Raw genomic sequence first — 12,744 nt, 5'->3', positions numbered from 1 at the left:
TGCTCAACATACATAACCCGCAGGTAGCCTCCTACCAGCGTACATAAGGCATGACCAACTACAAGTCTATAAATAACCACCACCCAACTACCAGGGCACTGATCCAACAGAACTAGCCATCACTTAACTATCCATTCCTCTAGGATACTATGCTAACAAGGCATATTCTCATATCAATATCCTATATATCAGGATACTAGCAAGCATATCATCACACAGCATAACAAGCTTTAAACAACAATCCAAAGGGTCAGCCTTGGTGCCTTAGACCCTTGAGTACAGTGAGGAAAACTCACCTTGAACTGCTGAAACACTGTTGGTACCCTTCTGACTGTTATCTGACAATCCCCGCACCGTTGCTCCTTTAGCACCTCGAATTATCAATGCCACAAAAACACTTAGCCCCAAAACAATATCCTTCTAAGGGTAAATTGACCATTTTACCCTTAACCCAAACAGGTCCATGACTAAGGTCCAAAACCACAACATGAAAAGCCCAACACTAGAAAAGCTTCTCAAGCCCACTAGTGACCCACTAATGACCCAATTTCAACATTGGGCCCAATCCCTTAATGGGCCTCACCCTAAGCCTAAATTATATTACCTGGCCCATATAATATGATTTATGTGGGCCCACTAAGGCCCAAATACCCAAACATGCCCCAAACCACGGCCCAAAACTCATGATCCAACAGACAGGGTTATGCGGGGCGTAAATCAATGTACGCTTAGCGTACAGGCTCGATGATGGTATGTTGGGCGTACCTGCACGTACGCTCAGCGTAGTGCTCTGCTAAGTCATTCCCTCAATAAGTGCTTAACACTCCAAACCAGGTGCAATAATCATAGATCCAAGTCCATTAAGATGTCTTAAGCTATAAAGTCGGCTACTTGGTGGCTTGCAACCCACCAAATGAACCCAAACTTGAAATACGACATCTTACTTCCATAAAGGTGGCTAGATCTCATGCATGATCACAAATGAGCCCTAAAGGTTGAAACTTTACTACATAAGGAACTCATATGATACTAAGGGTGACAACCCTGGACTTAAAAATGTGTTGGAGTCATAAAGATGCATTCTTGGGACCAAAAAGTCCATAAAATTGTACCAAGAGAGATCTAAGAGATTATTCATCAAGCTCAAAGCTTTTTACCTTGAAGTGGTCCAAAATGAAACACTTGTCCCGGATCTATAAGATCTAGCTTCCAAGATTCCTCCTTCCCAATCTTCTTCCTTTCTCTTCCAAGATAAAAACCACCAAGATGAGCTTTTCAAGGCCAAGATCTCCAAAAATGGAGGTTGGAACGTTCTAGGGTTTCTTCTGAGGTTGGGGAGGCTGACATGGGGGCTAGATTTGAAGCCATTATGTTCTATTTATAGTGACTCAACCCCAAATTAGGTTTTAATGAACTTTTGCGTACATTGGGCATACGCCTCACACCTCCGCGATCCAAAGACCCGCTACGCTGGGCGTAACCCAACTTACACTGGGCGTAGCCATGCATGTCCAAAAGCATGCATACCCCTTTCCTCGTCAACCTTTTCCATTAAGTGACATAAATGTCAATATCTTCAAAGTGTCATAACTCCTTTATTCTAAGTCCATTTCCGACGAACTTTATATCCACGAAAAGGTGGCGAGAAGCCCTACGCTTCTAGCAAGCCACCCCGGTCTGAAACCTTCTCGAATGAAACCTATTGCCCATAAAAGACCGAAACGCCCTTATTCTTGATCTCAGGAATCCATAAATAATTACTTTTAGAACGGGGTGTTACACCATTGACCTGTATTGCGAGTGGAATCTCGAAAACAATACTGTCAATAAGCGAGATAACCCTGGAAGATGCGCCTAAAGGACTCAACCAACAGAAGCGCTTAATAGAGAGCCTCATAACCCCGACATATGCACCTAAAGGACTATACGAACAGATGCGCACCATAAAGGATGTCACAATTCTGGCAGGTACACCTAAGTGATAATATTAGCAGTTGTGCTTGACAGATGTGTCATTAGCAACGAGGGATTTCATGCCTATTCCTTATGATAATCCTTAGGAATGAATGAACGAGGAATAGCTGTTTCTTAGGGTAGATCCTTAAGAATAAATAAGATAATGGGGATGAGTATTGGGTTGATTGATTGTTTGATGATTAAACATAATGATTATATTATTGTGGGTTGAAAACCCTATGTACTCACTAGGTTTCCCAACCTGACCCACTCAAGCTTATTTGAATCACAGGTGCCGATACGAAGTTACATTACACTGAGAGATTAAAGAGGTGTAGATCACTTGTGTAAATGCATGTAAGTTCTGTTTATGCTTATGTTTCTATATTGACGATGACATCCCAAATGTTTTAAAATGAATAAAAATACTTTTCTTCGGAAATGTTTTGATAACGTATTTATCATGTTTTACTGGGAACAAATTCTGCAACATTTTTATTAAAAGAGGTACTCTAATTTTTATAAAGCATAAACAAAATCGGTCTTTTTTGGCCGTGAAAATGGGGATGTCACAGTCCAGTAATACCAAAGGCTCGGGAGCGGTCAAGATAGGTTGTATGCCCTGCGAGGCAGTCCAGTCAAGCTAAAGGCTCGGTTAAGCATGTTGTTGTTTGATATGCTTTATGTGGTGGTACTTTAGGGGAAACTCACTAAGCTTTGGCTTACTGTTTGGTTTATTGTTTCAGGTACTTCTGATGATCGCGAGAAGGCTAAGGCGTGACCGTATACATCCTGGATTTTTATGTTGTTGATCTTGGGAGAATCTGATTTTAAATAATATTTTTGGAAACAATGGTTTTTAAACACTTTTCTTAGTAAAAGGGTCATTTTAAAAAAAGATTAAATTTATTGTGATTTTGAGATGTTACAGAGAAAACATCATATTTAACACGTAGAGGAAAACCCCATAAAAAAATGAGATAAGTCATCTTAAAAAAGAATATAGTTTCAAAATACGACACAAGAAAGAGTAAGGCGTTGATGCCACATGTCGAAGGAGACAACAACAAGAGTAGGAGCAAATTCAGGCCTGGTGTTTGAAGGAAGAACAGGAAAGAGATCGAAATGGTTGTTGTCAAAACGTTAGAACAGAGTACATGTGTTAAGATCTTTCACACTGAAACCAAAGGGATCAGACTCAATAGAGATAGAATTTTCAATACAAAAATGACAAAAATAAATAAGATTTTTGACCATTTTGTTTGAGACAAGAACATTTTTAGCAAGAGACGATTGTTAAAAAAAATAAGTAAACAAGGTTTGTCCAATGCAATTGGTAGGGAGAACATCACCGTTACCAATCGTTATGAATTTAGAATTACATGAAGTTAGAAAACTCATATTACCTTGAATGTCATGTTAGAGCTCGCGCCCAGATCTATGTAGTAGTTGTTGTCTTGAGGTGGTTGAACTGTAATTGCTTAAACAAGGGTGGCGAGGTATGTGTAATTATGTTGACCAAATTATGTAGCATGACCTCCAAAGCATAAAAATTGTTATGGTTGTAGAAAATACTAATTTGGAGCCATGATCATAGCATAAAAAGGTTGAATTGTTTGTTGTGAAGAGCCATAAAATGGCACTTGATGGTGTTGTTGCAGCGTCATGTGTTGTTGAATCACCGAAGAAAAACCGCTAGTCAACGACTGTTGGAGATAACTGACGGCAACATACGCTCCAAGATATTGTTGGGGACCGAGGGCAGCTAGGGCTACTGGAGATGATCGTAAGAGGAAACGGGCGATGAAGGAGGCCTGAGGAGTCTTTGTAGTTGTGACGGAAGTGACCCATTGGAGTTTTGTGCTACAAAAAAAGGTTGGAATGGAGTTGGAGCGCCTTGAGGACCTAAACTATTATTAGAACTAGAAAAATACCAGTATTACCCCCCAACCCACCTACCACCTAAGCAACTTGTCCACTATTTTTGCCCATATATTGAACTTATTTTCCGATTTTCCATGTGATAAGGTATATGTGTATAAAGCCATCGTGGATGTAACCGGTGTGTCACCGGAATGATCGTTAGATTTTTCATGACTCGTGAATAAGTAACATATTATTCGCCTCTAGGAGGGAAGGAAATGGTTTTGTGTTGGTGATTACATCAACTATGGTGTGGTAGGAAGGAGGAAGATGACAAAGTACTTGCATGACCAATTCCACCTTATCAATATTCGAGTGACAATTGGCTTAGGCATTAGATAAATTCTTGAAGTAAGTAACATAATTCAGTGAGTAAGGAAGCACCTTTCTTCGTGTTGAAAAATTGCTTTTGTGGCCGGAGCATTCGACAAATCTTGATATTAAGGTAAAACTCATCTACCTTGTCTCATAGGCCTTTCATACTATAATTGTCACTCGATATAATCTGTAAAAAATTAGCATCACATTGTAAGATCACACCTTATGATCTAATGAGTCAACCACTTTATACGTTGACTGCCAACGCCAACACCAACAACAACATCAACGCCAGTGCCTCAAGCCTTATCAGCGACAACGTGTAGATAGTAATCTTATGTAATTTTTGTATATTAGGTAATTATACACACACACACACATATATATATATATATATAATAGATAGCAGATCTGATATCTTGGTGATAAGGATTGGTTCTTAATATAGATTAGATACAATCCCTTGATTGAAGGGATATACTAGTATAGTTTAGTATATATTCAACATTAGGTTGAAACCCTAATGTTAACGTCTTGTTGACCGCCTTTGTAACAACCTGTTTTCTTGGTGAAGACAACCCCTTTCTTGGTGAAAGACAATTTTTTATTATTTCGTGTTCTTTATTTGCTTAGTTAGTTTGTTCTTGTTTATTATACTTGAATTGTATCTGATCAATACAAACCTTTAATTGGTATCAGAGCAGGTTCTTGATACACTCAAGTAATCATGTCGACTTCCTATATGAAACACATTATGACCTTGTGTGATGATGATGATATGGTTATTGATGACACTCCACAAAATTCTCCAGGTGATAATCCTCCTCCTCCTCCACCTCCACCTCCATCATCAAATCGACCTCCACCCCCTCCACCATCTCATTCCCCTCCTCGTACTCCACCTGGTTCTCCTCCCAAAATGGATGATGCCAAAAAGGGGGAGAATATTCAAGGAAGTACTAATCAGCAAATGGTGGTGATTGCATCAACTCCAGCCTGAAATGTCCGAATCAGGAAAGGTTGAAGTTGATTGTCAAAAGAAAATCGTTGTTACTGAACAAAAGAGCAACATTCTAGACGCTAATGCAACAAAATATGATCAGCAGATCCTATACATTGGTGATCAATCAGAGACTCATGACTATGAAGGGTTTCTTGATCTGGGATTTATGGAACAAGCTGATGTTCCTATTGTTCCTTTGAATATAGTTTTCCCTAATTCATACTTTGAAGGGGAAATTCCTCAGGGAACTAACAGGGACATAGAGTCTAATGATGATCAGCTCAATCCTTGAAAGAGGAAGGCTTCCTTCTCTAAGGGAGTTTATGACGATGAAGTTGGAAGCTCTTCTAATACTGGTGATCCATCAACACCTCATCCTTCCAATAAATTTAAGCTTACTATTTATCTGAATGTTTTAGTTGAAGAATGGGATATTTATGTTGGGGAAGTTAGAGAAATTATGATAAAGAGTAATTCCATTATTTGAGCTAGAAAAGGAGAACGTATGTCCATTAAATTTTCTCAAGCTCTTGCTTCCGTTGATGAAAGTGTTGATGTTGAAAGTGTTGATATTCAAAGCACCAATGTTCAAAACAAGAATATTTAGTTGTTCAACAATAATGTGGACAAACAACACAGGATTAAGAGTTGAATGACAGGATCAACAAAAAGAATTTTGGCGATGTTCTGGCTTGTAGATCAAACTTGATCCTATCATCAGGGTAGAGTGTACTAAACCAAGGAACGAGTCACTGAAGCTTCACGTGATCAGAAAGAAGACTGAGTATGAATACATTAAAGTTATACTTGCTTGTGAGCTTGTCAAATTTGGCTACAACAAGTGGATACAAATTTAGGAAATTATTGACAAACATAAAGGTATTCATGCTCAAGAGGTGAAATTAGCAACTCAGTAGCTGCTCAACAAAGTCAAGAAGATGAATCTTGTGTCATCAATTGGTCCAACTACACCATCCACTTCAGGAAGAATAGGCGCCCCCAAAACGTCCAAGAATACTAAGTTTCTTCTTCCATATGGCACTCATTACATCAACAACGAACTGCCAGTGGGTGTTGAACCAATTCAGCACATGTTTATTCAAGAACCAAAACATTGTATTTTCTATCTTGACAGTCAAAATCACATGTGTTTTCAACGCATTGATGATCTTCCCGCTGCACCCACTGAACGTTTATTTCATCTTCGCATGGAAGGACTTAGTTATATAGAATTGGAAAGAGGATAGAATGTGATGATTTCAATGGAGCTTAGCAAAAGATTGAAGAACATAAAATTGATGAATTCAGGTGGGTAAAGCCTGAAATCTTGAAAGAAGCTGATAAATTCTACATTGGTTCTTTTGATGACTCCTCTAAAGAAGAATAGTTTTGACATCATCAGATAGGGGGAGATTGTAAGGTCACACCTTATGATCTGATGAGTCAAACACTCTGTATGTTGACTGTCAACGCCAACACCAACATCAGCGCCTCAAGGCTTATCAGTGTCAGCGTGTAGATAGTAATCTTCTATGATCTTCATATATTAGGTATATATATATATATATATATATATATATATATATATATATATATATATAATAGATAGAATAGATAGAAAATCCGATATCTTGGTGATAATGATCGGTTATTAATATAGATTAGATACAATCCCTTGATTGAAGGGATATAGTAGTATAGTTTAGTATATATATTAAACATTAGGGTGAAACCCTAATGTTAACGTCTTGGTGACCGTCTTTGTGACAACCCTATTCTTAGTGAAAGACAAATTTTGATTATTTCGTGTTCTTTACTTTTTCTATTCTTTATTTGCTTAGTTTGTTCTTGTTTATGATACTTGAAGTGTATCTGATCGATACAAACCTTCACACATGTAGAATAAAACCAAGATTTAATAATGGAGTTAGTGCCCGCCCAATCCTCATCATCACCACCTTGAGGTTAGGATTTGCGTATGATGTGTCCATGAACTTTAGCACCTTTACACATGTTAAGAAAGATATGGCCCCATAATTTGTCTTTTGAGCCATCAACAAACTATTTGAAACTAAACCGTGAATAAACATTGTTGAGGGCAAAGACAAGTTGACTGGGAATAGGAGATGTTATAGTAGGGGTGCTTGATGACAACTATTGATGGAGCAGCAACAAAGAGTGAGCAGCCAAAGAGAGGAGGCTGACGACCGTAAAGGCTGATTGGAGAGGGTCCCAATAAAAGGGTTTTTTCTAGAACCAAACGACGCAATACTATGTGGGATTATGTGAAATCCCCTTAATTAGGGTTGTGTGTATATGGATATAAGAGTACAGTTTACAAATGAGTCCCAATAATATACAAAGTGTATAAACAAAGAACAACTAAATACCATACATAACCGTCAAACAGTTAGTTTGTAATCTGCTCATTATCTGTTCATAAATAAAAATATTCTACAATTAAACATCTATTATTAAGTGAGATTCAACTTTGTCATTCAAATATAAAATTTACATACAACCTATCATCATTTAACATGTGGTTGGATTTGTGGCTATATGAGAATCCATACATCATGCTTGGTAAATGGTAATTTACATTGTCTCAATATGTCGTTACATGCGGTAACAAGCATCATGAGACATTTTAATTTTTCTTTTTATTCCTTGTACACAAATTATCAACTTCCACATATCTCTTTATAGAATCTGTTATAAAGTTGTCTTATTATTATTTTTTAAGGTTAATGTCACAAATGAATAGCAAACTATTTGATTTTTACAAAATAACATTCTTTAAAAAAAACATCATAAATAAATACCACACTATTTGTTTGTATTCACCAAATACCATTAGAATACATGTATTTTGTAAACTTTGTTAAGTACATTCTAATAGTACTTTTATAGATCAATGGTCTTTTGTGAAGAAAAAATTAAATTAATACCGATTAATAAAATTAACCCAATTTTTTTAATATAAAACATATCAATTTCTGTAATTAAAACTCCTTTATGTTCTTTATTCCAAATGAACACCTTTAACCGATACTTACCTTAATAAATAATTTATTTGTCACATAAATTTCAAATAATATTTAAAAATAATAATTATAATAAATATAATAAATAATAGATATCAATTTCATTAATGCAAAATTTCTTTCGTAAATTCAAAATTCCTAAACTGAAGCCAACTATTTCATTTATTTATTTATCTAAATTATTATGTTGTTTAAATTTAAAAGAAAATGGAATACTTTAATTTCAATCATTCAAGATGTTTCTCACTTTCCTTGTAAATTCAAACCTCCCATATGCTTAAACCCTCGTATTTAACTTTTTTTTAAATAAACTTATATAGTATGCGGGTCTCACAACTACTTATAAACATATAAATATACCTTTGCATCATAATTTTCCTTATAAATTCAAACTTCTCAAATGCTTAAACCCTTATATTTAACTTCTTTTTAAAAACTCATATAATACACAAGTCTCATAACTACTTATAAACATATAGAAGTACCTTGCAATCTTGCATAATTATTTTCCTTATAAATTAAAATTTCTTAAATGTTTAAAATTTTATATTTAACTTTTTTTTTAAAATAAACTCATATAATAACACGTCTCACAACTAACTATAAACATATAGAAATACCTTGCATAGCAATAATCACTTTCTTAGTTTACTAAAAAGGCCACAAAAACGACAACGGGTTCCTCCTCCCATCACTTTGGTCATTGTCCTGCGTGTTTCTACTGTTACTGCTATTGTTACTGATATTACCAGGACCTTGAGGAGGAAGCTCAAGCCTGCAAACAGGGCAAGAATTATGCTCAAGTAACCAAGGTACAATACAACCAGAATGGTAGATATGATGACATGGCATCATCCTAGCTTCACACCCCAAATCAAACTTATCTTGACAAATTGGGCAATGAGACTCCATTTGAAGGTGCCTATTTGTTATCCTAATAACAGGCAAAGAGTCAATTGCAGATTGGGTTGCTGGAGGTGGGCCCTGTCTACCATTATTAGCTATAAGCTGTTCAATCAAATCTTCTAAACCAGTCCCCATTAAGATATTGTTAGCATTAGGATCCACTGGAACTCCATTAAAGAACTCAAATAAGTTAGGGTTTCTCTCGCTCACTCGTTGTCTAATCAACTCAGCAAAGGCATCCATGATTCTGTTTCTAGGGTTTGGGAATGGATCCATGAACCCGGAATCCATGATTCTGTTTCTAGGGTTTGGGAATGGGTTCAAGAATCCGTAATCAGAAGCTTCGTGTCCATGAAAAGGCCTGAAATCCTCATTCAGTTCTTGCACGAATCCTCCAGAGCAATAAGGGCAAATTGGATTGCGACCTTGGAGACGAACTGGTTCAAGGCATTGGTAGCACCAGTGTGTATTCCGGGCACCTGACATTTTTAGGTTTATAAATCTGAAGAGGAAGAACAAGATTATTCTGCAATCACAGAGCAATTTAAGATGTTATTAAGATTTAGTAATTGAAATAGAATCATACATCATGATTCATAAAGAAGATTAGCACATAAATGGAGAAATACTTCACCAGATTTAATCGCTTAAACTATTTCAAGACGGACTGTTGTCGCACTTTTTCGTACGAGAATCAAATGAATTCACATAATATCAAACGATTCAAACTATGATTAACGAATCAGATTTGGAAATTGAAATCGACGAGAAACGAACATGCAATTCCGTCTATAGACACATGGACGCGATTTCGAGATAAACAACTTGTTAAGTCAATTTGTTCACTAGCGAATCAACAGATAAGTATGATCCTCGAAGAAACTAGTAACTAATAAATGGAATTAGCGAATCAATAAAAAAGAACAAATAGCTGAGGCTCGATGAAAACTAATTATATCAAAATTCAGAAAAAGATAATCACATACCAATTGATGATGTTCATGCTTGTAGACATCAGAAGTAGGAACTCTGTGAAGCGCTGAGGAAGAGATAGGGTGGAATGAAGGAAATGGAATGGAGTGATGACATTGACAAGGAATTCTGTCTTGAAAAACTGAAAACTTATACACGCGGGTTCCAGAAGGTACTATAAGATTTGTTATGTTTTGGTCCATTAAGTTAAGCTACTTGTCGACATACTACCTCTCTTTCTCACCGGTGGGTCCTATGTGACTTGTGGTGCCTGCCAGGAACACTGTGCTGCCCTACGCGGCACTTGCAAAAGAGAATCCCGCTACAGCCGCAAAGGAGGCGAGTCGAGCCTGATCTTGGTCCGGTTTGGCTTGGGCTCATTTAAGTTATACGAGGCTCAAGCTCTAGCTCGGTTCAATTCAAGTTTTTCTGTGTTGAGTTTGGTTTGAGCTCGTAAAATACTATACAAGCTCAGCTCGGGCTCGAATTTGGCTCGTTTTTTGTATAACTTGCCTAAATTTGCATAAGCTTGATTCAAGCTCGTTTATTAATACCTTAAATCCCTAATTTCCCGAATACTTTTTATTTTAATATATAAAAACAATAATAAATTATATATATATATATATATATATATATATATATATATATATATATATATATATATATATATGTTCGTTTAGGCTCGCAAGGCTAATCGAGCTTAGTGACATAGGCTCGTGCTTGAGCTCGTTTAATAAACGAGTTTAATATTAAGCTCTAGTTTAGCTCGGCCTCGTTTAAAATCGATTTTGTGTCGAACTTTTAACGAGCCGATCCCGAGTAGCTCACGAGTAGTCTGACTCGTTTGCACCCCTAAGTCACACAACGGTTGGGCATCGATTTCTCTATCCTCTTTCCTTCTCTCTTGTGATCGTTTAACGTTCAATTTTTTTTCTATTACCTCTCAGGCTTGGAGGAGTGGGGGTGAAATAAACATGTCAAAAGATGAGGTGGCACCTAGGTGGCGTGGCATACATCGCCCCCGAACATGGCATGGCAAAATGGCAAGTTCAAATGGATTGGAATGTCAAGTCATGTCTCTCTTTCTCTTTCTTCCATTTTATCTCTTCTCATCTCTTTCTTGTCATAATGCACCACTCCCTCATATATGGCAAGATGACATTATAATATGGTAAAAATACTAATGAAACACCAACTTTTTCATCTTATTTTCTCTTCTAGTTTAATCTACAATGGATTCTTATAATCCATCAAATTACATAACCCTATTATCGGCTCGTAATAAATCTCGCCCAAGATCAAACACACCTACCTACAACAATCCTTTTCGTCTCGAATCTTTGTCACAACCATACATACTACAATTTAATCTCATGCTTTCTCCGACTAACTTGACATTTGTTATGTGGCCCTAAACTCCATGTTTTTCTCAAAAGTCTTCTTATTATGCAGGTGAAAGCTATACGTCCCAAGCATCACCTAAATCCGTACCCAAAACCCAATCCGAATATGTGCCCGAAACCTAACCCAAAAATAAAATCCAAAAGAAAGATAAATTGTACCGGTCTTGCTATCCCTCAAACATGGACTTTAGTGGAGGAAATCGCGTTGCCACATACTTGGGTTGACATATTGGACGATAATGTTGTCAGTAACAACAATCGATCCTTAATATGATGACCGATTTGCTCTAAAATCAATGAACGTAAGTTGCTATAAAAAATAACCATTAATAAAGACAAATTAGATGAATCTTATTGACCAAAATCAAATAGTGAATACGACCTCTTGCAATAAAGTTCGCTTTTTAGTCACAAGCGTCCCTTTGGTCGTGCTGGTGGGAGCAACTCCATCATTTTCTAGTATCATGTGGCCAAAATTGTATCCCATCCGTTCTGCAGAATATGGAGTTTTCAAAAAAAAATTAACATCACATGACAATTGATTATAAATCAATCAAGTATGGACAGTGCAACATAGTACAAGTAAAACAATTGGTTAAATACGATCACGAAAACATCATACAAGGCTTGAGAAAAAAAAATTCATCTATTTCTTGAGAACTCACAAACCAGTTGTGGTATTATTTCATATCCATTATGACTTACTTTTAGCTTTGGAAATTCTATAAGACCTTATTGGAACTTAATGCTTATAGCATCAAAACATTTTATGCCAACAAGATGCAAAGCTCTTAACATATGACTTTCACAGGAAATGTATGTTGGATTAGGGTGTCTAAGGTCTTAACTAAATTAGTATATTGAGCGAACAACAGTAAAACCCTTTTTGGGTTGCCCTCATAACTAGGAAATGGTATGGATTGATATTGACAAAGATATATATATATATATATATATATATATATAATTTATTAATATATTATAGGATTAATATATTAATTAGAAATGGAAATAATTATTTAAGAATTAATCAGAGTTAACTTAATTAATTATTCTAGATTAATTAGAATTAATTAATGGATCTAAGGGTTAGAATTCAATTTTTCAAAAGTTAAACAAGTAAGCATTCTAGAACATCCTTATGAGGGGATGGTTTTGGAGGCCTTCTCCAAGGCTACTTGCAACACCTAGTTTTAGGATGTTTCTAATACTTGGG

The 12,744-nt window shown here is 36.2% G+C and overlaps 1 pseudogene across 1 annotated transcript; it reads right to left on the bottom strand.

The window, feature by feature from the left end:
• Nucleotides 1–8,768: 8,768 nt before the first annotated feature.
• Nucleotides 8,769–10,294, bottom strand: LOC145063420 (putative E3 ubiquitin-protein ligase RHC1A pseudogene; annotated as a pseudogene). The gene is made up of 2 exons (XR_013687946.1): nucleotides 10,137–10,294; nucleotides 8,769–9,676 (listed from the first exon to the last, which is right to left on the bottom strand). The product of XR_013687946.1 is annotated as a putative E3 ubiquitin-protein ligase RHC1A pseudogene (transcript).
• Between the last annotated feature and the right edge of the window lie 2,450 nt (nucleotides 10,295–12,744).

Source organism: Lactuca serriola, chromosome 7, assembly GCF_051521515.1.
Source record: "Lactuca serriola cultivar US96UC23 chromosome 7, Lser_US96UC23_V15, whole genome shotgun sequence".
In the NCBI taxonomy this organism is placed as follows: Eukaryota; Viridiplantae; Streptophyta; class Magnoliopsida; order Asterales; family Asteraceae; genus Lactuca; species Lactuca serriola.
This window is presented reverse-complemented; position numbering and strand designations above follow the sequence as displayed.